General features: G+C 40.4%; 1 protein-coding gene and 2 long non-coding RNA genes across 5 annotated transcripts in view; 2 read left to right on the forward strand and 1 right to left on the reverse strand.

Moving 5' to 3' along the window:
- The first annotated feature begins 8,706 nt into the window (after window positions 1–8,706).
- The window catches only part of LOC111266777 (uncharacterized), a 29,855-nt gene continuing 14,127 nt past the window's right edge, over window positions 8,707–24,434 (forward strand). Inside the window, exon 1 of one of the 2 annotated variants that reach the window (XR_015313551.1) lies at window positions 8,707–9,945. The gene's annotated coding sequence lies outside the window, so the exon portion shown is untranslated. The remainder of the gene's footprint in view (window positions 9,946–24,434) is intronic. The other variant, XM_086971056.1, reaches the window with a different exon arrangement.
- LOC111266778 (uncharacterized) lies at window positions 10,413–11,977 on the reverse strand. The gene is made up of 2 exons (XR_015313554.1): window positions 11,362–11,977; window positions 10,413–11,128 (listed from the first exon to the last, which is right to left on the reverse strand). It is a non-coding gene; the product is annotated as an uncharacterized LOC111266778 (long non-coding RNA).
- On the forward strand, window positions 11,089–16,261 carry LOC147752633 (uncharacterized). 2 transcript variants are annotated; one of them, XR_015313553.1, is made up of 4 exons: window positions 11,089–11,200; window positions 11,992–14,313; window positions 14,522–14,613; window positions 16,164–16,261. It is a non-coding gene; the product is annotated as an uncharacterized LOC147752633 (long non-coding RNA). The 2 variants fall into 2 exon arrangements; XR_015313552.1 differs by lacking the exons at window positions 11,089–11,200; window positions 11,992–14,313 and adding an exon at window positions 15,705–15,815 and having other exon boundaries at window positions 14,535–14,613.

Here is a 24,434-nt window from a genome sequence, read left to right on the forward strand (position 1 = left end):
AGCCTTTTGAAAAGTCGAAACGATAGCCCCAAAGGTCTTATTAAATGGTTTAGTAAAATGGGCTCAATTAAGTACTATTCACCCAACGTACGCAATGGATACTTCACAGTTCCCAGCAGCCATCATTTGATTTTGGACAAAAATTAAAAAAAAAAACCAGATTTTTTTTTCAAAGGCTCATAATATCACGTTTCTCTTTTACATTTCAGTAAACATAAATGAATACCTAACTCCATTTATTGCCCACTCAATATCAATGTACTACATGTTAAAAAATCAGGGTCCTATTTTGACCGATTGATAGTATTATATGAATTTTTACTAAATAAATCTGTCCTGTGGTTAGAAAACAAGCTATATGACAGACTGAATTATTCACTAGCGCAGACGATTGAAAGGAAATCGGTATTGTAGGGAAAAAAAAAAGTATGATACGATGTTAAATCAATGAGCCTTAGTAAAATGTTACAGTGTCAATTATTTGTTTTCTAAGACCATGGTCACGTCACGTTTCCGCACAACTGCGGTTGACTGAATAGGTCATGGTAAATGTGCTAGCTATCATTTGGCAGAGAAGTGTTGGCCCAAGTAGCCGACGCCTCAGCATCCTTTATCTACCTATTTATCCAGCCGCTTATTTTTCATAAATTCACTACAAACTCATAATCAAAAATGAAGGAAGTGTCGTGAGATACCCAATTACTAAACCGTCCTTCGTTTATTCGCAATGTCCACAAAAAAAAAACACGCCACATCTAAATCTTATTTGATTCCCGAAACGTTATGGCTTATCGCTTGTCACACCCTCATCACTTTTGGTTAGACTGAAAAATCGACGACAAAGCCAATTATTGCTGATACGACCGAACAGGAGGCTGTAGGAAAGATGCCACTGTATAATTATAAGTTTTGCTCTGCACGACGTTTGAGACTGCCACGTTTTCTCGTTTTGGCGTAACATGCCGAATTTATACGTTCGTATGGCCTGGAACGCCTGAATTGTTGCCAGGAAGCGTATGAAGTAGCATACTCGATATCCAATCAAATACTAAGCGTAAGGCTATTTTTATGCGATACTATTGACGCAAGGTGGCGTTCAGTTCAATTTAATTGTTATCGTTTACGTTTTCGAATACGAAAACAAATATGGGACATTTCCGATAATTCGATCACATCACATAACCGATTTCTGTTTCCACTTTTCAAAGGGCGCTGCGATCGCAATTATATAGGAGTCGTGGCGCGCCGTGCTATCGCGATTACTAGGGCTTTTTTCTATCCGTTTTTGGCATTCTGCCCCAAGCGGATCAACATGTCACACCGTTGGATGTCCATTTCAGTTTGCCGAACGTATCCAAATAGCGAATCAGTTGGTCTCAACGCCTTTAAGGTATCTCACCCAACCGTTATGGGCTCATACAATCTGGCCACTTAGTTTAACTTGAAGCAAAAAAAGGACAATGGAAAAAAAGCTACACAGTTTTTCAGCAACACAGCTAGATTTATAAATGTTTACTCTTGCACGCTGGCGTTCGTCTTCAGTGGGGCCGTTGCGGCTAAGCTGAAGACGGCGACGTCGCTCCGTATTTCGTTGTTGCGTATGCGCATCGTTAATGAGGATTGCGAGAGCAGGATTGTTTATCAAAAGCTATTTCTTTTCAACGGAAAGCTACGAACAGTAAATGATAATACTAGTGTACAGAATGCGCCAGGCCAATCTACGGTCGTATGGATCAATCACTAGATCTGGATGTGGATAGGAATGTTCTTGATAAGGCGATCATACTTGCACCACTCCTCGTTGGCTCAAACAAGTATACGAACGCCGCTTTAGGTGAAGATGTACGTCTAGTAGATACACTTTTGGTGATCGCTGCTTTCAACTATGATGCGCCCAAACTAGCCTTATTATTTGCTGAGATCGATTAGAATCCCTGTAATTTTTGTAAATTTGTTAAATTGTATACATCAAGATTACTACTACTATATGTGCTATAGAACCTTAAGCGCTAACCAATAGAGAAGCCATTTCAGCGTAACAGGACATCAACTTGTTCAGAAATCCGAAAGACTCTCGGTCGACAACGACAATGCGTGTGGTTGGCAACCGCCCGTCCGATTCGCGGTTTATTCAGCTCAAAACCAACCAGTATAACTCTATACACTGTTGCACAGCAGGTATTAAGTAGATATTCCCAGGCGACTCAGATTGGAAATACGTGTACCTTTAAGCTGCAAGCGTGCAGACCGTCGAACAGGTACAGCTTCAAAGTTAAGGCGTTCAAAATTCAGCGTTTAGGAAGTGGCGTTGGGCGGAACGTGTTCTCCTTATTACATCATCATATAACAGTGTTAACGGGTCAGCGTTGGTGGTGTCTATGCAGGTCATATAATTTGCACGCGTATAGAAAGCCTTGCTCAAAATCAGCATTATTTTTTCAAATATGTATTTATATAGTCTATTATCGAAGAGAGTAACTTCTCAGTTCGAACGGCCATCATCTTCACCACATTACTCAATCCTGTGTAAGTGTTCTTCAGATAATGGTGACGATTTAATAACATGGACAGTAATGTTGGATTGTGGCGCATGTAGGTGTATCATTTACGATTGTTATTACTACTTTTTAGGTGGAGCTTCGACCAGCTGGTGGTATGCCTTTCGACGCATCATTTCTTCCCAATTTAGCGTACCTGCTATGAGGGCTTCATAAGACTGTTGATGTAAAAATTTTGAGTGTATCATATAGTTGGAAACAATGCGAAACGGTAATCGTCAGGCGTTTTTCTTCGAGGGGTTCGACTTACTGTCGATAATCAGAACAAATGTTGAAATTCTGGAAATGTCTCTAGACTTCAGATGTTTCAGCATTCGTTGTCATACTGCGTAAGTCTACAATCTATATATATATATATATATATATATATAGACACCTGTATTTTACGAATGATCGTTATAACTAGCAGCAATTTAAGACATCATCCTTTAATAATGTCGTTGGAACATAACGGATAAATCAGGGTAACTTGACGGTAAGTTGTAACTTTAGATCTTTGTGCCTATTCTCAAGTCTGTGCTTGATAATACAATTGAAATATTCACGTTAAAGGCAATATATTTCTATAATTTGCCTAATCTTCAGTGGTTCCGTCTTCTTCGTTATCATTATCGCCATTATCAATCATTCCTAACTCTACATACTAACTATTGATAGCTGCTGAACCAATTTTTTAGCGTAACGTAGGCGTCAGCGTTAACTTTCTTGACAATGGTACCTCGAAAAAAATAGAGTTTAAGTTTAGATAGTACGCAATCTCGTCACTGCACACCTGCGTCACAACTTTCATATCTGATGTACTGTCTATATGAGTCGAATGTATTATACGTTTTCTTAAGCCGTATACCAATTTGATAAAACGATTGCTTTTTTCAATCGAGTCTAGCTAATCAAGAAATGTGTTATCAAAATTTGTTTATCAGAGAACCTTTGTATCTGTGTTTTATCTAGTTGTGCATGATAAAGACAAACCCAAGAAACAATATGAAATTGACAATCTAAACGTGCTATTTTTCAACTAGTCATAGTTTGAGGCTTGTTATATGTATTTATTACCTACAAATCTTTAGCTTCATCAGTTAAATAATTTATGTTGCAACGTATTCTAGACCACTAAAAACGGAATAAACTAGTGAGTTGTACATATAGGTTGAGATATGCCAGAGACCTTGTGGACCAGCAAGATGAGTGTAAACCTTATCAGTAATCTTTTTGATTTGGGCCAGGACTTCGAGAGGCGCAACTGTTGTTTACGTCTAAGCATATTCTCACTCTGTCCATTCCACTATAATACCGTACATTACTTAGCTAATATTTTAATAGTACTAGAAGCTGGGAATAAGCAGTGGTGATGCTACCAGATCAATAGGGTTTCCCTTTTCTCTAGACGAGCTCGGTTCCTCGTGGAAATTGTTCTTCTTCTGTAATTCCAACGAATCCGATTATAAACTAATATAAAAGAAAAAGGATCGCTTCTAGCGCGCCTGGTTGCCTGTAACTTTCTGCGTTCTTCCTAGCCTGTTTTTTCTCTAAATAATGTTTTCGTAAGGTTTTTTTTTCTATATCCCATTGTTTTTTTCAATCCGCGTATGCGCTTGACATACACAAACAGTTCTTAATTTTTGGGTTAGTAAACATGTTTCTGACGGTCTCATGTGTCGAACATACCGCCATTGTGTATATGAGATTGCTTTCTCGCCCTGCATTAATCTAAGCGCGGCATGCCGGGAGCGTTGGCCTTCGAAAGAATATTATAAACCTTATAACAGTTATCAACAATCTTCCAGGGACTTTTTTTTAAACACATAGTTTACTTTTAACCTACTCTGACCTTCTCCCTGTATGTTAAAATAACCTGTGGGGTGTTACCGCAAAGGCCCTCTAGAAGAGGGCCCACGGCATCACTGGACATACTTTAATATCTCGCCGAAAACCGCAAAGGGTGAGTCTACACTGCAAAGTGCTAGCCTTGATACGAAGTACTACATGCTATGGTGCCTTTCTATTTGCTGTTGGCTGGATTTTTTCCAAACAGACCTAGGAAACGGCATACTATACTAATCACTTGAAATTAAGGCTAGTGATGTCCGCCTGTCAATAGCTACTATAGCAACATTGAAAGACCTAACCTAACAGCTAACCTAACCTAACCTAACCTAACCTAACAGCTAACCTAACCTAAACATAGTTCGTTTGAGTTGACTAAACTGATAGCACCTTTATTACTTGCTTTTGGCTCTTAAGCATCTTAGTAGTGCCGTCTAAACTAATAATAGGAAAGGGCTTAAATTTGACCTTTTTTAATGCGTCTTACGAATATAGCGGTGTGATGTACTCTTATATTGAAGAAATAACTCTGAAGCATTGCCTAGCGGTCGTCCCGGACATTAAACTCTAAACATTTTTCACGAGTAAAAACTATCACCGGTTTTCAGGATTTCGTCTGGGACTGAGCCTGGATATGGATACTTGGAGGGGTGTTCTTCCTGAACTGAATTATGTTTCAGAGGACCAAACAAAAACCCCTCAACATGAGTCGGGTCATAGTCACGACCAGTTGATTTTGAACGACCACTAAAAGCTGCAGATGTGACGACATTCACACGTTCTTAACGGCTCTAAACCAAACACAAATCAAATAACCCGAGACGTGTTAAATTAGGATCTCTGTACTAACTCGACCTAGTCAACAATTTCCCTACGCAAAAACGTTTTATATAGTCTATATAGGGATTGTGCGGTTCGCTACTTGCGGAAGTCGATACGTAAGACAAGTTAGGCATAATACCAATGCTAAACAAAATGCCTTAAATAGTTTTTGCTAATAGACCTCATTGTTATGATTTCTGATTACATCATATAAATGGTGCCTGACATATCTTGTCAAAACTGTCCCGGTAATTGATAGAACAATATTCGAAAATATCTTACTCTCTCGTCAATTAACGTAAACGTATCCAAGAGACGCTCTGCGACAATAGCTACACGATGTGTTCTAAAAAAAAATATATTATATACTGTATATGTTCGTAGAAACATTTCAAAATGATCAAACTGAAAGGAACTCAAGTAGCGACGGACAGTTAGACCGCCCAGAGCTTAAACACCGGTCGAAGCGGCTTCGTAAGCATTATTTACGGTATGGACACACGTAACTGCCTGTGACACCTGCGGGCTGTTTTTCTGCCGTGAAAAATATGGTTGCAGTGAATAATGGGAATATCTGCAAACGCCTGTAACTGTACTAGCGGAAGCTAACAATAGATTCAAAAAAAAGTCGTTATGTGGATATAATTTCATAGCTTTTGAGTGGTAAGCTCCTACCTTCTTCATGTCATGTTTGACTGCTTTCAGTTGGAAAGCCTAAATATATCGCAGTCATGAATCCCTGTACAATTCAAATATGTAGAACGATATCAACGTAAGACCTAACGTCCAGCCGCGCATCACCAATGAACAATTGCAATATTCCCACATGTGCATACATGCACATCGAAAGGGTCACGGTTCCGCACGTTTCTTCAGAACCAATTGAAAAGTATCACTATAAGACTTATCTAGACAATAGGAAAAATGAAAAGAAAAAAAAACAATTCGTATTTTAAAATCATTTGAGTTTTCCTCATGTGCGCAGACTGATGTACCTCCGCTAAACATGTTAAAAATGTTTTGCCTGCACTAGTAATGTTTTGAACGAGAACTTGAAGGTCAGACACCTCGGTGAGGATCTTCCACGTATGGTCCATACAAGATTACCCTGTCTCAAGTTAGGTGCATTCTCTGTAGCGCGTTCCTGTTATTTTTTTTCATGACGTATTAAACCTTAAATGGTTCAATACAAATATTTTCAATTAGTCAACTTATTTTTGACAACACTCCACGACTCAGAGGCGTCGTAGTTGAAACCGCATGAGCGCTGCGCGCCTCGTATGAAAGATGGCTTAAGTGAAAGGATTTCAAGTGACATCAATACGATGGAGGATGTTTTCAGTGACTCTATTAACAATCAATAACTTATAGGCTACGAAAAAATATTGAGGTAGTGCTTTTCTAATGCTAGCACTTTATCGGTGCCATAATTTCGATGCTGAAGTGGTTTTTGTCTTGCCTCAAAAACCCACATAATATTGCAATACGTAATATTTCATAAAACGGTACGACTCGCAACAGATTTTCAGAAAAGTTTATGTTGCTGTCGAAAACTGTCGGTCGATTGCGATCGCGGACAAAACTTTTCAGGCCAGGGGAAACACGGCTTTTTTAAGTTTTCTTCCTTTTTCCGCGCACGCTAGCCGTGGTCCTAAAGCCGACAGCTAGTATAAGGTTGAGTCTTTGAATATCACCTCGTATTGCGTTATATAAGATGCTTTCGAGTTTTCGGGTCAATGCACTACTTATTATATCAGCCGCTAGGGTGTTCTATTGTATTTTAGACGGTATTAGAATTCTAGACCACTCGTAAACAACACAAATTACCGAGCAAATTTATTTTGAAATTCATAGACGTAAGGGAAGTATCATCCGTACGGGCAAGTTCGACCCTATACTAAGGCCTCACAAGAGCAAAGCTGGTTTTCGTATTCGAATTAGGAAAGTTAGCTTCTGCTTTGTCCTTACCGCATACGGAGCTAATCACACAAAGTTACGAAGCTAAAGACACAACGCAACAAGCACTTAGTAACTAGGAGGAGCCACAGCAGACGTTTGTAAAAAAATTGAGACGGCGTCTTTCAACTCATGTGGTATACAAAACAAAAGCGAGATCCTGGCCGAAAAATGGTTAGTGAATCGTAATAAGCTACAGCGGTACAAATGTCGACTCTTTGATAAAGGGAAACTACTTTGCCTAATTTCGATTGAAGTACGCATCAAAACACATCGTGACCTTTCGATTCACTGAATGAAGTATCCCTTTGTGCTAACTTACTGAAAGTTAGCATAGTAAAAAATGCAATAACAATGAAGTAACGACATGTAGTTGTTGTTATTGTTAAGAAAATGATGCACAGAACATCAAGGGCGCACTTCTAGGCTTTGGCCAACATAAGTGATCGAATATATAACAAGAAACGCTAAAATTTGTCTGGAACATCGCGAAGGACTATTACATTTTTCGCGATGTTTCAACTGCGTGAACGGAGCTGAATTTACTAGTAATAGATAAACTTCTATAGGTTGCACATGAATCGATTAATACATCCTATCAACATGTCAATGCTGAGCGGTAAAAGAAATCAGACTCTTCGTTTTCCTTTAGACCTTATAACAATAATATCTATTCCGAAGGCTTGCCGGAGGCTCCGTCCAAGTCCGACAATAGCATTGTCGAGTGCTGCCACTTAGAACTAACATAATTAAACAACTTATTGGATTTCAACTGGCAATGAAGTTCGGGGTTATAAGTTATATAAGGTTAGAGGAATCAATTTATGAAAGCAAATCCACGTTCCGAAGCAGATTTGTATAATAATTTGAACCAAAAACTGAAAATGGAGGGAGGAACGCATTTCCAGCGATTCCTACTTTTAATGGATAAGGCTGGTGGAAAACTAGCACGGCTGAAGTATAATATTTTGTAATCTAGTTATCCCTTCTTACTTGTGCTCTTTATATTTCGCAGGTACGTTTACTCGTTTGCCCTCGAAGCAGCTTAGTGAGTAACGTATATTCCTGCTAGTCTAGAGGACACGTTTTGGTCGAAGTTCGAAATCGGGCATAGGCACACTTCGATCCGTGCTAGGCCCGACGACGATGCCAAAAGTGAAAACCGAAACATAGAGAGATACGCTCATTTGGACCCTGACTAAACCGAGAAGACACTTTTTGCATGAGATCCGCCTTTCATACTCAGCCTGCGCAATTCTAGAAATGAATAGATTGGTTGATGCTTTTTGCTTCAACTGAACCATTACCTACGACGTTGATGTACATCACTGATACTTATTTTAGTAGGCTGAGTCCTGAGTACTGTGTGTCTGTCTGTAGGTTGCTGGTAGGCATATTACCATTAAGAAAACTCTCTGTTACCTTCGCTCAGCGATACCGCTTCATTCAACGGCACCGCTAGCGGCACCCTCGTCCCTCCCCAGTTAACATCGGCCCTCGCCCTGGTAGGCAGCCCTGTCGGACAGCTCCAGCAGGTGCCCCGAGAGCTTGGGCTTGGGCAGCATCGGCGCCCAGCGACACAGGTGGTCTAATGCACGTTAATGATCGTAAAGCGGCTAGCGTTGTGCCTGCTATAATGCCGCTGGGCAACAACAACAACAACAACAAACAAATTGTTCTTGTCTAAGTGTCGACCGAAACAAGCGCCGCACTATGGCAGAAGCATTCAGTTAAATCGGCATCGGAAACAGCAGCAGCAACAGCGGCCCCATAGCAACAAAAGCAATAGTTCGGTATCAGCTACTGCTGTCGCCGCCGTGGCACAGCAAGATTAACGCGCGACAAGGAGATGTAGCGTCGGCAGCTACAATCAACTACCAGATCATGATAGTAGACTAAGTAGCAGTGGCGATGGTCGACGTTACCCGTCAGTCAAGCAAGTTCGACGAGCGCCACATACGGCGGCATCTGTGGCCGCTGCTTTAATCGCCGTCATCGTCACCGTCGCCGTAGTCGTCGACGCATGAGCCCCAAATGTAGCTAGCAGTCCGACAAGTGCGTCACCACAGCTGCCTCCGTCGTAAGTTAGCAAAGGTAAAGAGTTTGGCCCTGTAGCCCGTTCAACGATGCAAAACATTCGCATGAATTGGCCAGCCACCCGCAATGATGACTGCTAACTGAAGAGGTGCGCGATTCGTGCTGGCTTACGTCTTCAACAGCAGCTACCGATTCTCTTAAGCTACTTAGATTAGTGAAAATTCCGTAACTTCAGTTCATCTTGCGATAGAAGATGTTGCGACTACTGGCCGCCGATTAGCAAGTTTCGTAACTTCTACTGAGAGTCATCATTGGATTTCTTGGCTTAAGTGTTGACGAAGGTGTCGCGGTGAAGGTGCGCGGATCGTGACTAGCTGACTAAGTGTATTAGAAAGTATTCATACGAATCTATAGGAAGATACCCGCCTTGGCGCATATGCACTTTGCGAAATCCGCGGCATACATCTTTCTAGACCCACGTGAACGTCATACCAGGGATGTACCATTATGGCTAAAATTGGCCGCTATCATAGTGATCGAAGTGCAGCGCGGATCAACAGGCAATTCTGAGTTCTGCGCGTCCGTTCTGTTAGAAAGATATCATTGCAGCGGAATATTGGGCCAGCGTCAGACCCAAGCATGGGAACGAGAACTATAGTGACCATATCTTTTGCAGTATGGTTGATAACATCAGTGTTGCTTATATGTGAAGCCAAGCATTCCATTGGCCATCTCGGAACCATAAGTAAGTTCATGTTATAGACACACACACACGCTTAACCTCCGAAACACTAGGAGCCCATTTCACCTAAACCAACGCGCATTTAAACATCAATTATCAGTCACAAGCCCATATAGTACCTGAGTGTAAGAAATATATATGATCATATGTACCAGTTAGAATTTGTACCATGACCACGTACGAAGAAGTTATTGTCTCTCCTAACAACTACGGACATTCAAAACTGTCAATCTGTTAGTGTTTCAACAACAATTGCATTGGCATGATATTATGTGAGCACATAGATGTTACCCAAGATTAACGTAGGAAATGAGAGTAGATACATAAATAAAAAAAAAAAAACGAAAACGAGAGAAATCCGCCGGCTGGCCGGATGTCCTCTAAAGCGGTCAGCAAATAATTGAGTTATTCAAATAAACCGACAGGGGCACGAACGATCTGCTGTGTATCTACACTGAAAAAGTCGTATGAAAAAGTGTATGGCTTGAAACTTTATTATAGAATTTCAATAAAGTTAGGTACGGCTGGTACTGCTACCACAGGGTCCTTTGTGAGAGCTACGTGATTATATAGTTTGACGTCTTACAATTTTATGGAATTCCTATTCAGAAACCCTTTGCTACTGAAGTTTGCTATAATCCATCAACTGCAGATATATATATATATATATAGATTGATATATATATATATATCTCTATATATATATATATATATATATATATATATAGAGCTTGCTACGTCTAACAATGTTTCGTAAAATCAAAGTGTGTGCAGTACAGAGAACGGTGTGCAGGAAGTTCTCAGCTAACCCTCAGTCCTCTCGAACACGGGTTTCCTCAGTGAATCAGATGCGCTTGAATTGATTACATAACGTACCTGCCGTCGGACACAATTTCTAATTTTCATTGTTTGCAGGTCGCTGATCACAGCATAAGACGTGTTTCCCCCCAACAAAATGGCTTCTTTTTTTTATTCTTCTGTGATACAGATCTCGCGTAGGGCCCTTGCTTCATGACGACTTTATCGGACCAAGTGCTATGGCATTGTCTAGCAAGAGGGCGCGACTCATTGCGCTGTGACGCGGTTGTTACAATGACGGACCAGTTCGCCGTCATCAGGCCACCATTTCGAAGTTGCTGCCAATCAGGCACACGTTTCGTTACACCTCTCACCTTTGTCGATGATCCTGCTTTAGCATCAATTCGAGCTATGTCAGTCACTCGGTATCGATGATTGCTACATACTATTCTGGACCTGGGTATTGAATAAGCGACAGCTCACTAAGCTTTATTTTTAAGCACGTATTATATCGCATTATTTTGCATTGATCGCAATGCTGCAAGATTTCGAAACGAGAGATTCAACGAGAGACAGACAGACAATTTTACCTAAGCATAAAATTTTAGCGGAAATACTTGCATGTGTTTTCTAATTTTTGCGTTGCAGACTAACTTCGTTTTTTCCTGGTGCACGTTAGTGGAAATAATTTGTCAAACATCCAGCATCACTAGATAAATTGCTAAACTGTTAGTGACAAATATATGCCTGTGGTATCTTATGAGACAGAAAGTTCTGTGCACTGGGAATGGTTGTCTGTTACGACGCTAACGTTTACAACATCCATGCCCGTCCAAATTCTAAACGATTTATATTGCCCTGACGGAAAGGGGAGGCATTATAGCTTCGAAAGCGTACACGCAAAATTTGTAAATAATATGATGGTGTGAATTGTGGCGGCGTTTAAAAATAGAACCTGGCAAAACGCTAACCGCTTCGTACTACGACGTACGCAGAGTGTGACGCCAAATTTGCAGTGCCACAAACACACATGTGTCACGCAAGAAATGCTCCCACGGCCCAATCCGAATTAGATCGCCTCCATAGATAAGGGCAAACAGTACGTGCAAGTCTCAGTCTCATTTAAATAGCTTCCCAATCGTATAACAAACACTCTGTGGGAATTGTACCGATCTACACTCGAACTGTTGCTTTTTCTAAACCGTAAAGTAAGCCTCTAAGACCCAAATGCGATTCTGTTTGTTTGCACAGCTATACAAGTAAGATGAGCTTTATCAAGTTACCATACTTCACTATATGAACGCCTGGCGATACGACCGGTCTTCGTCACCGAAGATTTCTAGGAACACGCTTCGTTTTGGTGCTACGGGCGACTTTGTTCTACAAACAAGGCGGAGTTCTCGATTGCCATCAAAACAACGTGTTTCGTCAGCCCGAAATAATCTGCACTTGAGATAAATTCGTACTGGAATATGGGATACGCTCCATTTAGCGATACTACATTATTAGAAAACACATTGTCTTCCGTATGGTTTTCCAATATCGATCATTGAATAGCAAAAGCCTATTTAGTCCTAGAAAAAAAAACTTATTAAATGTCGGTTCGATTTCCATCTGCTGTATCACATGCTGCTCGTACAACTGAACACTTTTTGCCATTAAACACAACTGCCCACTGATTACGAACGGCGAGGCGGGATCTACAATTTGTTATTTTTAAGAAAAAGTCACTGACAACGAAAAATATCGTTGGTGCTTGCCAGCGCCATAGGGACACTCTGGCGGGACTGAGCTGGCAACTACATGCACATATCTAGCGCCTATTGGGCCGCTTGCTTATTCTTAGAATTCTTGCTATTATCAACTTTGTAAAGTGTCACTCTGTTGGATCACAGTAGGGATGTAGGGGCCGCAAACATTCGATGACTCAGTTATCAGACCAGAGCGAAAGTTGCCCTCTTAGCCACCGGACCAGAATTACGTCAGCGAGTGCTTCCCTCTTTCACTCGCGGCCGCCGCCATTGCCATCACTTACAGCCTTCACGATCCCGTCCTTGTAGTCCTGATTGTTACTGTTGTTGTTGTTGTCGTCGTCGTCATCGTCATTATGGTCAGTAGTCACAATAACGACAGCAAAACATGAAATATAGAGCCATTAATAATGATCGTAATACCGACAACCGGAACGGCTGTCGTAGAAGACAGCCCGAGTGGTGGTAAGCCAAAGACAATCATTGTTGGTACAGGGGTATCAATCGTTAACTATCCTAACGGTAATCGCAAAACAGGACTAAAATTTTTAAAACGACGAACGGGCAGTTACGGAAAACGAACTAGACACGTATATGTTATGTAGTATCACGCACTGATCACAGCGCTGACCAGACCAACGGAACAAAATCGATTGTTGACGAAGCAGAGGCGTCATTAATTGAAAACGATAACACTGTGGCGCCATCGAAGTCGTTGAATGGGTCACAAAACTCAGTGCGCCGATGGCCGTAGCAGCGGAACGAGCGACAATGACTTCAAACTGATATTTCTAAGCTAACTTCATAAGCTATTAAGGGCAAGCGATACAGCGTACAGTGGTAAGTAGACGGTGGTGAGCGCATTTCTCATCTGCTTGGAAAGCTGCATCTACTGCATTTGGCAGACATCGTTACGAAAGTAACAGAAGTTTTATGGGCAAATTTGAAACGGTAGTTTTGTTTTGATTTGACACTGTTGCCTACATTCTGCTACTCGAGCGCCTGGTTTATACGAAACCCCTCGGCGATACCGCCAGCATTATAGTGATATTTCATGGCCACTAGTGCCCAAATTGTGAAAATATCATTATTATACCGCCTGTCGTTAAAAGCGATACACAGAAACCCCGGGGTCATAAATACCCCGGCTTATATGCTTTTATACTTGACCGATTTGAACTCATTTAGCCGACTTAGGTTTATTTTCGTCGTCGCCGAGAAATTGAAACCAGTATCAAAGCTGATGCTGTGATATCGTTGACTGCGAACAAAGCTCCGTGTGGTCTATATAGAAAAAATTGTTTTACTGAGAAAAATGTTTCAATTTCGTTAGTAAGGTAACATATACGAGGCTCCTTCTCAAACGTTCACACGTCGACAGAGTAGTCAATTTCGCTATGGTTAGTAAGTACGTATAGATCACTTTTTCTTGTCCAGTGAAACGCAATTTTTTTTTCTGTATAAAACAGCATGTTGTGAAAGTATCTTAGTCATTGACCTTTCAAATGTAGCAGTTCACACATGTTAGGTTCGATTACATTGCCAGTCGAAGGACTATTGAGATTGTTTTCAGTGTGACACAGAAGTTGACTTTCTTTCTTGGAAGCTGTATTACTTGGACTCTTGCCCATGACATCAGATACTATTCGCTTCTTGCCCTCATAATAGCTGGCAAGAACGGCAAAACGAGCTTCCAGTGTTATCTAATAGCAGCAATAATAACTTCGTCTTGGTGACCCCCACATTCGAAATAAGGCAACGTAAACCAAAGCTAATGGTGTTATGAATTGCAGAAACCAAATGCCGTAATATCAAAAATCAGGTAAGTTTTTTTACCGGCGAAAAACGATACTTAACAGAAGCTAGAGAGCTTTTTTTTTCCATCAACAAGCCAAAATATTAAAAAAAAACTAGCAAGAAAAAAATTTCGACCAAAAACATCCACAGAGATTTGCTAAAAAGCCGTAATGAGATATTATCGTACGCATTCTTATTGTTTATATTATATCATTTAATCTTCGAATATTTAGTTAACGTCGTGAAAAAAACGTGTGGCTTTCATCAACTGGACAACAAAATGCCAACGCCAGAGCGACCGCAGCGACACCTATTTGTTATTTACGTAAGCAATTATTTCTATTAGATAGCTGAGAATTATCGCAGTACATTTGTTGGTTTTCTTTTTTCTTGTTTATTTTTTTTTATGAACTGTCGAGCCACGCCACGTTGTTGTTAATAGTTGTACTATTAATTGCCGTGTAGGGAAGGTGTGTGTGGGTTTTACCTAAGTGATAATAATAAGTATACCATTTTGTCGTTTTTTTCTTCATACGACGACGCCGCGTGAAGGTAGACGTAGCTCTTCATAAAATATCCAGAAATAGAAGTCGGATCCAACGCGAACCGCTCGTGTCCCATAGACAGGCGTAACGAGATCCTTCAAATTAATTGATGCTACTTCATACCTCCTATTGAACCTCACTTTAAGACAGCACCTTACTTCAGTAGAGCAATATATTTCATAACAATAGAAGTCCGATTATTATTATTATTATTATCGCCAAGAATTTGTTCTTAATTAACATTAGAATGTAGTCAAGTAAGATTTGTTACAAATGACCCGGTTGAACCTAGTAATTTTCTTAGCTTCGTTAAAAATACACCATCGAATTAAATGCGTGTTACGAGATTATCGACAGCACAAGTTACCAGGTGGAGCTTCCTTTGCCATATTTAGGTTGGAAAATTCATTTGTCAGACCTCTATTATCGAGATACCATAAATATTTTGACGTGATCTCTTTATTTTTGATGGCCCGTTTTCCTCTTGCAAATAAGATCTGGAACATTTTCTGTAGGAGTGAAAGCGATAAGAGCACCAAGATGACTGGTGAAAGATGACTTTGAAAATAGCCATAAAATATGCGCGACAGCAATCGGAATAGTAGCGATATAAAGGAAACAGTTCACACGGGCGAGTCTTTACTCGATCAAGATCTAGTAGTTTGCTTATTTCTTTTTGTATTTAAGTGTATTTTATTGAAGATAAACTTAGTTCTAAAAAACCACTAGCGACAACTGATCATTCGGTGGACGAAAACTGGGCAAAATAAAGTTCGTTGTCATTTTTTTTCTAGATGGCAAAAACATGTCACAACATAAATTAGTATAACGGTAGCCTTATGTGCTAAAATCATACTTTGATTTTTGACAGTGTTTTGTACAGTCACAAAGCATGCACAGTTTGCCTCGAGCTGGAAGGCGGCCAGCCATCAAAAGCAATGTTCAACAGCTTACCACCGAAACCGGAAACACTTATAGATCGGTTGGTATGGTTGAGACAAACAGCGGCTCTGAGGCGACACTTCAAAGCAATAACGAACGTAAAAACAGACCTATTTAGGTGATTTGATGCAATCATTAAATTGACTATATATTGATAGAATCCACAGAAGCTGTAAGGAGCTACGGGAATACTCTAGGAATACACGGCAGGTTTCTTTACTAGGAGCACAGGGTATGGCAAATGTTTGAAATTGCTGCAAATACTCATTACTGCAAAAACTCAAATATGGAATATATAATGCCGGTATGTAAAATCAGGAGGCTTTACACTGGATGATCCTACACACTACTATCGGTTCATTAATTAATAGCTTCTTCTTGCATTTAGGAGCTTCATCAGATTCAGCGGTGGTTCGACTACGTAATAGGCCAAAGCCTGCTGTAAGAAGAGGTATCACTGTCAACAATAAACTGGTATATTAATAAGTTCAAGTTCGCCTTCTGTTACGACCTCGTTCGGGTAAATCGAGCTCGTATAGACTCGGCTATTTTTTTTTTCTAAACACGGTTACTGAAATCTGGAATTGTTTGTCGAAAGAATGCCTGGGCTACCATTTATTAAAAGTTCTTCGCCAGCTAAATAGGGCCTCTTTCGACGGAATAGACATCCGGGTAAGTTATGGGTCTAGTCGCGGCGAAATGTGTGTGGCGCCGTCAGAGTGGCTCGACCAGAAGGAAGCCTATCATAATTACGTGAGACTCGCCATTTAAAGCTCATTTTGGGCAGCTTTTATCATCGAACGCATCAGATGTCGTCGCAGGCAGTATACCCAAGGCGATGCTGAATGAATGGTATTACCGCTGGCCATCGCGCTACAGCTTATAGCCTTTTTTTCGAATTTGTAGACTGAACCACTTTTCGACTATCACTTGCTACATGTAGGAATTTCTCAGTGGAAAGAATGTAAATATGAGAATAGTTATGAAATCATTCTTTGTCAGGGCACAAAAACGATAACGATCACATTTGTGTTAAGTTAAAGTAAATTGTGGGTCTGCTTCTTTGGCCTGATAACCGTAGTGGCTTAGGTTTGCTAGTAATTAGTTGACTTGCTCAAGTTAAAGTCGATAACAGACGGCTTTGGAACGGCATCAGTCGCCGGGTTTTATATAAATAATATGTTGTAGCAACAGCAATCGTAGATTGTGCTTAACACACCCAGAACGAAAGCGTTAGTGTCAAATCTCTAAGCGCTCTTAAAGAATCTATTGTTAATGCACGGCATGTGCTAGGCTAGGAATTACGTAATTTTACGTACGTCGAGCAAGTCCTTCCACCTTTGCTGGTTTGCTAGCATCATGTAAAGGGCCTCTTTACAAGTTTATTTCATAATACATGGAGTTGAGGATGGTCTGTTTAAAGGATGTAGTATAGAGGTGGGGTATTGGTAGAAATGCTGATCAGTCCACTATTTCAGCCCTTCTATTATTTATAAATGCTCGTGAAGCTTTGCTGGCTGGAAAGATTTCGTTTAAATTTATTCTTCTTACGTTCTGGGCACTTTATGAATTTATGTGTATACGCTGACTCCAAGCGTGACAAAAACGAAGGAGTCATACTTTTGTTGCAGTTTTATATAGAAGAAATTGGCTCAAACATAGACAGAAACATAGACGTAATATAAAGCAGTTCACTTGTGTAAGTGCATAAACTGACTTTGGCTAAACTGGAAGGTCATTCCATAGCCCAGAGTCGAACATTTTTACTAACACTTTACGTATCGAACCCCTAGCGAAGAGCGCTTCCCTAAACGGTACTATGATCCACGAGCTGTCCAATGCTGGCATGATGCTGTTCGTATCTGCCTGCGTGCATTTGTGTGCGTGCGTCAAACAGAACGGAAAAATGTTTCATTCGATCCGATTTAGCATCAGCAGCTTCAGCAACAGATCCAGATTGAAGTTTAGTTTTAATAGTCGTCCCATAGAAACGGCGGATTCATTGGCGTCAATCAGAGGATGACGCCATTAGTCCCGGGAGGGCAACTGGCGCAATAAAAAGCTATGATCTTCCCACCGTTCCCCATCGGCCGAGCAAACAGGTTGTGGGAGGAGCATTAATGGGACCTCGACATGGCATTTAGATTTATAGACGTATTCAGCTACTCTACTCGATTTAAATATAGAACGTACCCGTACGTATGTTCGTATAGTGTTAAGTATCTCAGATGTTCTGAGTAACATGTTGGTGCATGCGATCGGATGCTCCGCTATGATGTCAATGGCCCGGTTAGAAAGATTATACGAGTCAGGGTTTTACGAAGGTCCTACGTTTCACAACGCTAGTAATATCCATTAACGCTTGATTATACTTGATGCGGTGAGGTCACGCCCGCAGAAACAAAGGGGTCGACGAAGCATCCATCGTTTCGCGTTACCAACAAGAGCACCTACTAGACATGCTCTAGCAACTTTCGTTCTTCAACAGCTTCACGTTCGACAATGGAAAACTGCTAAGAGTTATCAGGGTTGAAGGCAAACGTGTGCTTAGCTTCTCGCAGGTGTACAAAAGCGTGACAATAACAACGCGGGAAAAATTTGGATTTATAATTGGATATAATGAGGAAGAGCGACTAGTGAATCGAGTGGCCAAAGAATACGATTCCATCACGGATTTTGAAAGCCATTTGATTACTATGTCTGTGCACAGATAATTATCTCTCAGAAAGAAGGGACGCCCTTAAAGGAGTCGAGTGATCCAATGAGCTCTTACCTCACACGTGTCAGAAGGCAGAATCACTTAATCGACAGCACGGAAGAAAAGTAGCCGCTGATAGCTTGTCACAGAGCTTCGAAGTATACTATCGTTCTTGTAAAGGCATCAAGCTTGACAGCGCTCATCATATACAATAGTTAAGGTATTTTCTGCTACGTGTTCAGGTCGGAATGCCGATCTATAAAGACACTCTCTAGCTTTGTATCTACGCACGTTTAAATAATTTCTTATTTTCACGGGACTCGTGTAACTTTCATATTAAATTAAGCAACTCGCTGCGCAAAGCTCTACAGAATATATGGACGCTATATGTGGTTGACGTGCGTAGGGAAACGCTATGTATATCACTGAGACACCTGTTAGGACGAGTTTCAGTACTTCAGGTCTCAGTTTATTTCTGATAATTAGGAAACAAAGCACGCCGGCTGAAACTTCTCGTCAGAGTGATGAGAAAAAAACAATGATAATAGTACTACAGTTCAAAAGACGCAGAGGTCTTTCTCAACTGTTCCACTGGCAGCTGTTGCATCGTTGCGTCTACGTGTATAAGATATCATCGAATGTGTAAACTCAGTTGACTTTACAGTATTAAGCTGTCGGCTATCTTTAATACGTGTCTTACATCCGCAAAGGGTCAGAGATCAGCCCGTTTGATCACACTTTGAGCACGAAGCTAAGAGAACGATTATCAGAAAGCAGAGCGGACGCGAAACTATTTCGGTATTCAAACATAGACACAGACGTATTCCATGCGTATCTGCAGTGGCAACTCCAGTGTAGTATATCAGTATTGATTATGATGGTTACGATACACATATCCAGTCTACAATGAACAGAAGCTGTAGCAATTATCGAGTGCTAAAACCTTCTGTGAAATTATTGAAGATGGGTAAATAATGGTATAAGTATTCAGTTCTTCCCACTCCATCGAAAATTCAATAAGTTAATTGGGGACGCGTAAGTTGGACGCGTAAGTTACAGGGCAGTAAATCTCTAACGATTATCGATGAAAATGTTATTAGGCCTAAATAAAACTACTATAAATGTTTACTGATTTTGACTTTTTACGTAATAGTTAGATGACTTGAATATTAATGTACATGTTTTAGTTTACCTTCGAGAAGAGTCTTCACTGCACTGTTCGACGAGCAAGATTGTTGGCACTAAAATCGCTTATAGATGGTAATACAACAAAAGCCGGATTCGTTTGACACAACTTTGTGGCTGGCAGAACACGATTGTCAAGCACATAAAATGCTTTTATCAATAATGACAATACCAGAAGAGCTGTCCCCCTCCGATTTCCTTTTGATCCGATTGATTAGATACGCTTTCGTATAGCTACTATGTAGCGATTATGGTTTCGACTTAATATCATCAAATGGAGCGTTAAGTTCAAGCAATTTTGCGAAAGCAAAAATGTCACGCCAAAAGACAATGTTCAGTGTATCGTATCTGTCCCATTACACACTATCTAGAATAACCAGGACCAACGCTTCAACAAAGACCTCTCGGTCTCCTTATCGGAACTATCGGCCAACTCGCCAGGCTACAGTTGGCAAGGAACTAACACTGATATCTGTGTCTATGACGTACAGGAAGAAAGTAACGGCAAAGGTACCGTTTTCAGATAATTTCGTTGTCCTTCAAACTAGATCATTTTGTATACGTCTTATGACATGAATCGAAAAAAAAACAAATTTCACAGAGCATCACCTACGGTAAAAGTAACATGACTGTGTGCGAAACCCGCCGGTCTTCATATACGATCAGGTATTGGCTGTTAAATGCTATAGAAGGATCGAATTCCGGCATGTTTACTCGATTTGCTGGCGGAAAATTTAAACAATAGTTACTTGTTTAGGTTATATTATTTAGTGCCCCCTCTCTCCCCCGGCCGCCGCCGCCGCCGCTGTGTGCCGTGCTTCGTCGTTTCAACTGTAATGATTAGACATCTGTAATGGCAGAAAACCACGGGTACAGAGAGTATTTTGCTACCTCAGATACCGTGACGGCAACCGTTATAGGGACGTGGAATTTTAAGGGCACGTAGACTAGAAGGGGGCGCAGATGCGTGTTCAAAATTTATAATCAGAGACAAGCATGTAGCAACACAACAATCTGAAAATGCCTGTCAGGATTGTAGTCTGTATGGCCTTATTTTTAGATCTTTATGAATCATCGTGAATCGTATGGATTTTTTAGACTCTCTACTACCGTCTCTTCTGTTTCCTGCTTGTTTATATGGCAATAATAGTAACACTAGAAACACTTTTGGACTTTTATTTTTATTCTAAAATTATATGTCATACCGTTCAGGGCTACTTCGAGGCTGTGTGAACAAGGTAAACTGCTAGTGGAAACATATTCGATGGTCTGTTTTTTCAGCTACTGACCTGGGAGGCCAACAGACGAGAAAAACAGGAATGAAAGTGAAAGTAAGTGCCATTGCTATGTCTCATTTTCAATATTCGTTAACTGAGGTAATTTCTTGCCTATGTAAGGCCAAATCTTTGGTCTACTTGGTTAGTTTTGCTATTCAGACGAGTATCTATTTTTAGTCTGCTGACTTTAAATTATCGATTTAAAGAAACCCGCTTACTAAGCAGACTAAGCCACTACTATACGTCGTCAGGAAAAAAGCGTCGTTGAAAAATTGCTCATCGACTTGAAGGGGCCCCCGATGCTTGAAACAAAGACGATTCAATCACAGTGGTTAAACTTCACCAATGCAGATCGTCGTGCGGTGACTAAAATAAAACGGCGTCAAAGATGTTTACGTAGCTCGCCTCTCTGCATGTATCAGAAATTCTAGTTCTGTACTAAAGCTCCGCGGAATATAATATATACCTCCTAATATAATAAATACCCCTCCGACTGTGTAAGGCACACATAATTTTGCGTTTGATCCGAGTGATTCGGCGACTGCATTGTTTTGGCGAAATGTATCGGACTTCTCGTATGCAGGGCTGCCCTATCACATCATTAAGTACACACTTCAATGTAAAGGTTTTTGAGGGAGCTAATAAAGGGTACTGCAAGTTAGTTAATAAAGTTTTATGGAACTTGACAAACGAATACTGGACACATACTCTGTGACAATAACCATTTCTCAGGTCAAGTACCTTCGCGGAAGGGAGCCTATTCCTGACCAAAGACAAGGAACTTCACGTTTAGTATGTAAAAAATAAATGTATAACAAATAAACTAATACAGGCACACACACAGAAATGAGCTAATCGCTCCTATTAAGAAAGGCGTTGTGACTATTGTCCCCATGACCGTGACCTTACGATAAGACATATGGTATGAATATATGGCGAAAGGATGCCGAATACTTTTCGCTCAGGATGTGAGTGCATGACATGTCTGAAGAGCAGGCGGCAGAGGAATAAATATAATGAAGATTTAGAAATGATAATACTGACATCTGCTAAGAAATCTAATGCTTATTGCACTGACTAACTGCTAGCTAGTATGCTAAGTAAACGGAAAGCAACAATGCTACACGAGCTGTCAAAGCCTCTCATTACTGAGGTAGCATTGGCAAGGTCCTGTTTACCTTATCAGGAACACGCCTGAGGTGTCAAAGGCCAGAACCGGTTACACCGCCGCTAACGATATTGAGCTTCCTTTCGAAGTGATTTCTGCAACGTAGGAAGCATTCGGAGCCTGATCACGCGTAAAATCACCTAATTGAATTGTTAGTGGATAAAAGCGTAGCGAAAATGTTTAACATAACGAAGAAAACAAAATTCATATATGGTATAAGAGTCTGCAAAAAGAACACGACTCTTACAAGACATTAATCTTTATATGGTATTGTTTCAAGTACCATATCAGATCGTGTGATATCATCATCATTGCACTAGTATTTCTATTAGTGTGAAAGGTAAAGGATTTGAGCGAAAAATTCAATCTGTCCGAGTGTAAAAAACAGCCAATAGTACCACTGTAGCTGGCACTATTGTTTGTTTATGAGTACACATCATGAAGTGGCATAATGTCTAACCGAATTAGACCTCAATTGCACACTCTATATTGTCTTAGCGATTTGTTATTATAATCCATATTAAAGGAGTTCATGAAAAAAGGATTGTTTATTATGAGGTAATACAGGAAAAAAATATGCAAATGGTGATATAATTGATACGTGACACAAGTTAGACTAGCTGCGGATTTCAAGTTACGAACTTAATAATACATTTTTGTATCGAGATGCACTGGAAGCTTACAGGTTTTAGCTAGCTTATTGTAGGCCTATCGTTGTGTTATGTTGTTAACTTCGCAGTTCGTCGTCCGAAGGCCGAAATGAAATAGCAACCTGCTTTAACTTAGAATAGGGTTGTCAAAGAGGAAATTGCTAAGAGAACAGAGGGCCTATTGCAAATACTATGTCATGAATGAAACGCAAGTTACTTGATCCGCGCCCCAAAACTGCTAAGCACGATAGATTGTCTAGAATATACTATAACATATACTAAATATTCTAAGAAAACCTGGCAGGTTTCTACTATATGATGTGTTCCAATACGGTAACCCGTATCGGATACTGGAGAAGCGAGATTAGTCTCGTGCCGATGGAGATTCGCGCTTTGATGCAGCGTAGATGCAATTTAGGACCAGCAAATTTAGGACGTTATTTTAGCATTTAGTTATTTCTTATGACTGCCTACCCACCGCCCAACAAGAATAAAGCTTAACGCTATCGCCATGCCGATTACTTTTTAGTTATAATGCATAAAAGCTAAAATGCGTCTAGAAATATTTAGAAATTATTCCACTGTAAGTGGTCCTTACTTCGGTAGGATACAACACACGCATCTCTTCGATCAAAATCTAACTAATTTATAGTGAATAGCAGAGATGTTTGGCACAGATGACAATACGTAATATGGTCCCTAAAAAAATCGGGATTTTTCCATATGTTCTACTTGTTGGCTTATATTGTGAGCCTTCAAGGGAATTAGAACAAGATCAGAACTATTGCAATGCTTGCTTTTCAATCTTAGTTCTATACGTCATTGGTAGATCTTATTATCTATATCTCTACAGCCATGATACCTAATCAGTGACGCACATAACACACACATCAATTGTAGTACCACCCGCGTACCACGTTACTGTTTTCGAGTCACTAATCTAGTAATAAGCATCACTATTAGCATAACCGAAACACCGCTAGCAATTCCGTCACGTAATGCAACGGCTCTAAAGGTCCGTACAAAACGAAGCTTTCCGACGAGTTTATCGATGCAACTGTTTAAAGAATAGGACAGTCTACGCGGCTCAGACCAATACGAAGATGGGCAACTCAAGGGAGGAGCCCTAGGCGACCGGCTGCTATACCTCATCCTGGTTGCACCGTAACCAGGTTAAGGCTGAAAAAATTATTTCGAGAATCAAGTATAAATTATGAAACTCTTCATACGGTTAGTTGACAAGAAGAACAATGAAAATGAATCGATAGCGAAGTTATCATATAACGTTACTGTGTCTTCGTGCAGGCTACCGGGTGGTTGCTGACGAGATTATTGTAAGCTAGATAAAGGTGAGTACTTTGTTGACATACTTCGGTGCAACTACTTACGTACATCGTAGAATTCGTTTGAGCGTTAACTAAGTCCAAAATTGTTTAACTCTACTGGGAAACGGTAACTACACCAATTGTAACAATGTTTTGAAAAACATAACGCAAAAAGTCGTGTTCTTGTCGTTGTCGTAAACAACAAAAACTACTACAGTATGATCGTAAGACTGACTGTTGCATTTTTTGGTGCATTTTGCCAGAGCGACGCAAATCATAGAAAAATTGGGCTGATAAATAATCGCAAAACCACCGACAAATGAATATTTCTAATTTCAAGATGGATAATTGGTGTG

The sequence above is a fragment of the Varroa jacobsoni genome, unplaced genomic scaffold (assembly GCF_002532875.2).
Source record: "Varroa jacobsoni isolate VJ856 unplaced genomic scaffold, vjacob_1.0 scaffold_1114, whole genome shotgun sequence".
Classification (NCBI taxonomy): domain Eukaryota; kingdom Metazoa; phylum Arthropoda; class Arachnida; order Mesostigmata; family Varroidae; genus Varroa; species Varroa jacobsoni.